This window comes from Lissotriton vulgaris, unplaced genomic scaffold (genome assembly GCF_964263255.1).
Source record: "Lissotriton vulgaris unplaced genomic scaffold, aLisVul1.2 SCAFFOLD_1821, whole genome shotgun sequence".
NCBI lineage: Eukaryota > Metazoa > Chordata > Amphibia > Caudata > Salamandridae > Lissotriton > Lissotriton vulgaris.
In genome coordinates, this window is record NW_028255151.1 from 267334 (window position 1) to 272468 (window position 5135).

A 5135-nucleotide genomic window follows, 5' to 3' on the forward strand; every position below is an offset into this window, starting at 1 on the left:
ACCTACACATACGTGAGTAATGACCTTTGCGACCACATTTCCTACAGTTTTGTTCCAAAGCAAAACAATTTTTATAATCAGCCACATGATATTGACTGCCACACCTCAAACATTTTATTTTCTTAAAAACATTACCAAAATTGTTTGCACCTTTACCACTTTTTTTAGATAAAGCATTCACATCAGTTTCAACTTCATCTTCCCTATTACTTTCATTGGTGGCAACATCACTGGAAGGCTTATCTCTTCTGCTTAATTCTTTAATGCATTTCTGGGATTCTTCAATTATCTTTGCTAAATCAATTGCCTCTTTCAAAGAAGGATTCTTCGCAGCCCATAGTCTCTCTTGTATCTTCTTCTCTCGACACTGTACTGTGTATGAGTAACACACATAGATGCGCTGAGAACGTAAGTGCCGATAAACCCTCTGCTCACCGGTGAATGAAGTACACAAAATGGCGTCACATCAATTACACGCAGCGTAACGCACTGTGCGTGTGATGTCTAACATGCGTTTCAAGCAAGGACAACTTTGCGTTCCACTGCAGCGTCAATGAGGAGTTGCTCGGAATGCGCGCGCTGCCAAGCCCAACTGCCCAACTGCACCGGCTCTCTCGGCAAAGTCACAGAAATAAAACAAATACCTTCAGAGAGGGTGCCGGACTGTAGTAGTCTAAACATAGTAGGTCTTGCTGCTCAGCCAGAGTAGAATGAGTGGAATGTTGGTGAGTGGTTAGAATGGAGTGTTTGAATGCCGCGCGCCAGAGAGACCTGTTGCCTTTGAGGACTTGCCAGCGTTTACTAAAACTTTATCGCCGTTGCTGCAGGAGCAGCCTTCCTTTGCCCAACCTGCCGGAGACCCTGTGAGTGGAGACGCGAGGCCGCAGCGGAGGTGAGAGGCGCGGCCCGGGGACTGCGAGGGACAGCGTCAGCAACATCAGCTGTTCCCTCTTCCCGCGTGAGCCGCGCCCCCTCCCAGTGCCCTGCCCCCTACAGGGTGTTTAAAACCTTTCGCGGCCCCGGCTCTGCGGGTGCCGCGCGCCAGAGAGACCTGTTGCCTTTGAGGACTTGCCAGCGTTTACTAAAACTTTATCGCCGTTGCTGCAGGAGCAGCCTTCCTTTGCCCAACCTGCCGGAGACCCTGTGAGTGGAGACGCGAGGCCGCAGCGGAGGTGAGAGGCGCGGCCCGGGGACTGCGAGGGACAGCGTCAGCAACATCAGCTGTTCCCTCTTCCCGCGTGAGCCGCGCCCCCTCCCAGTGCCCCGCCCCCTACAGGGTGTTTAAAACCTTTCGCGGCCCCGGCTCTGCGGGTGCCGCGCGCCAGAGAGACCTGTTGCCTTTGAGGACTTGCCAGCGTTTACTAAAACTTTATCGCCGTTGCTGCAGGAGCAGCCTTCCTTTGCCCAACCTGCCGGAGACCCTGTGAGTGGAGACGCGAGGCCGCAGCGGAGGTGAGAGGCGCGGCCCGGGGACTGCGAGGGACAGCGTCAGCAACATCAGCTGTTCCCTCTTCCCGCGTGAGCCGCACCCCTCCCAGTGCCCCGCCCCCTACAGGGTGTTTAAAACCTTTCGCGGCCCCGGCTCTGCGGGTGCCGCGCGCCAGAGAGACCTGTTGCCTTTGAGGACTTGCCAGCGTTTACTAAAACTTTATCGCCGTTGCTGCAGGAGCAGCCTTCCTTTGCCCAACCTGCCGGAGACCCTGTGAGTGGAGACGCGAGGCCGCAGCGGAGGTGAGAGGCGCGGCCCGGGGACTGCGAGGGACAGCGTCAGCAACATCAGCTGTTCCCTCTTCCCGCGTGAGCCGCGCCCCCTCCCAGTGCCCCGCCCCTTCCGGTCACCTCACTTACTTAAACAGAGCCCATCACGCGCATCGCGGGACGCGCGCGGGCGAAGCCCGGGCAAAGGGCGGGCCCTCTATGGCCCTCAGGGGCCTGAAGTGGCCGGGTCGGGCCACCCCCCTAAGCTCGCCCTTCGGTAGTCACAAGCTAAACCTAGGCTACACTCAGAGGAAAGTGGCAGTTAATACAAGTCAAAGATGACTAAAACCTGCAAAACCCCGATGGCCACTCGATCAACCAGCAGATTAAAAACAGTGAGTACACCTTTGCCCACTATAACCGCTATAGATAAAATGCTCCAAAAAACTATCAACGTAGTGGCGGATGCCATTCAGGATACCGAGAGGAGGCTCTCTCTGACGCCTAATCTATGTTTCCCAGACTTGTCCTCACATACTAGTGCAGAAGACCCAAATATGGAGGACTCAGCCTCATCACAGGAGTCCCTTCTCATGCAATCATTTTCAGAACTACCAAGATCGCACATCAAAGAAAAACCTTCTAACTCTTCTTCCACGGACCTATTAGCAAATACCCTGGATAACAGCCTTATGATTCTAACTAGTAGTGCAAATAACATCCAGCAAGAAAAAGACCCTGCTTCCGCACTGAAAGTTCACACCGTGGAGATTGCCCCATTAGCTATTGCTATAACTGAAACCCAACCATCTAAACAATGCAATACTCCAAAATTTAAGAGGAAAAAGCCCAGAATCACACTTCCTAAAAGGAAAATCCACCATATATCAGGCAAACCCAAGCGATCGCTCAAAGACATGTGGCAGAAGAATAGTCTAGAGAAACTACCTGTCACAAAGCGGGGTGGGTCCCTATTAAATTCCCCACTAGTCTACGATGCAAGTGGGAATACTAATTCCAAACCTGGTATCTCTCTAGTTAATGAGGAAACAGGACATATTGAGAAGCAGAATAGTGTAATCTTGCCAACAATGAGAGAGATCGAAGTCCTAATTAAAACAACTCTACAACCCATACGCCATCAGATCGACAATATAGAAAGGGCGCTGAGTAAATTTGAGAGAGCACAAAATGATATATTCTCTAGTATCCTCAGATTGCTTAAAACAGCGAACACGCCCTCAACCTTTGTTCCATCTTCATCAACCCTAAATGTAAAAAACTCAAAAACAGTGAAAAAAGTAGATAACACATCAAAGAATATAGGAAAGCTAAACCATCCACAACTCCAGAGCTTACCCTTAACTGTTCAAACACCAAATTCTCAATTAGCTCTTACCCCCACTGTGATCCCAAATACACCTATGCTTAACACACCTAATACTCAAACAGATGAGGATGATAGCGAGTGGGCTGCAGAGGGTCACCTACCTAGTACCAACGTAGGTACATCTGAGGATAAAAGTCGTACGGCTCCTCCCAAAGGAAACACCCAACCCAAAGACACAGGAATACAGCCCCCCAGACTTATTACAACACGTCCACTAACACATATTAATCTGCCACCACAGGCCAATCCATATACAATAGTTATGATTGGGGTGCCAAAAGTTGCTGCTAACAGGGAAGAAACACGGGAGGAACTGAGGAACAAAGTAATGCAATGGCTTTCCATACATAGGCCTCTCCCCTCAAATATAATAGGCACCATTCATCATGTCAAAAGAGTAGAGTGGGTGGGTACCCGCTTTAAATCTACAGAGGGTGACTGTATTGTGGTCACCTTCAAATATCTAGGTCCAGCGAAATTCATCGCAGGATGGAGAAGCACTGGGACAAAAAGCCTGATTCGAACCATGGGACTTAGCTACTTCTACCCAGTCCGCTCAGATCCCTACAGGAATAAAACAAATTACAACTATACCCAAGAAGGATCTTACAGGACACAGCAGAACAATCAACCCTGGTTGACCTCTGTCCCACCCTGCCCAGATACGCCAATGGGCCTAGACCAACATCCATACCCTCACTTATGGGGAAATAATGTCAACAACTATCAACCAATAGAAACAGCTGAACGCCATGGGCATGGATACCACCGGGCCTTTAACCATACCAACTCACAATATAATGACTACGGGTTCCCTACAGCCAATCGTTATGATGTTTTCCTCAGCCACGACCTACTGGAGGAGGTTGACTGACTGCCATTTGACCTGTTTCCAGTCTCACTTTCTGCAAAAACAAACAGTCTGGTAGGAAATATGAAGACTCTACCTAAAACATCTAATCCCCCAGTGGTCGTCATTTCTTCTAATACCACCTGCACGACGAATTTAAAACATTTGGTTAGCCCTAAAGTAAACCACGCTCAGCCCATCTTGGAAGACGTGGCAGGTTTCACTCCCTTACCAACAGCTTGTAAACCTCATGTATCACCTGTAACTCTAAGGACGAACACCGGGATAAGGGACAACCCAGATCTGTGCTCTCCATCTGTTATAACACCTACATCAAACTTAGCACACTATGCCCCTAACACAATCAAGATATTGTCTTGGAATCTCGCAGGATTGGCCTCAAAAATTATTGACCCATCGTGGGAAGTTTTTGTCAAAAATTACACCATCCTGTGCTTCCAAGAAACATGGCTAATAGATAACAACATCTGTATTGAGGGTTTTCAAAGTTTTTTTGTTCCCGCATCTCCCTCCCCCAGCGGCAGAGCAAAGGGGGGACTGGCAATATTCATTAGTCTGTCTCTTAAAATGCAGATCAACCAAGTGCAGCTGGATAATAAGAACATGCAGGTACTGACTCTTAGAAGGGGCAAGAAAGCTTTAACTCTAATTAACTTCTACAATTCTGTCGCAAATCTGAACGATTGTAATCTTGTCAGACTTGAAAGTTATCTAAATGAATTCGGTTCAAAACTACCACAGGATAAAATTCTTCTTGGTGACTTTAATATACACATCTGTGGTAATTCTCTCTCAACCACCTTGGGGTCCTTGGGTTGTGGACTCAGAACAGGTCCCCACTTCACGCACTGCCAGCGTGGAACTAAATTAAACACCCTAACGGACTCCATGAATTTGACCATGGCGCTATCTATGAAAGACGACTCCTTCTCCTTCAAAGTTCCAACCTACAAAGGATCTGAGTCAGGGTCTTTTATAGATCATATTCTTCTTTCTGCTGGAGTTGCCCAACAGGTTATAAATTTTGACATCCTTGAGAGCATCCACAGTGATCACAATCCTTCGCACCTTGAATTGCAATGCGGCCCCTCAGTGCTCCAAAAAAACATTAAGGATCCTGGGGCACTTAAGCTGATCAATAATAACCGCCGCTTAAAATGGAATCTGGTAAACAGC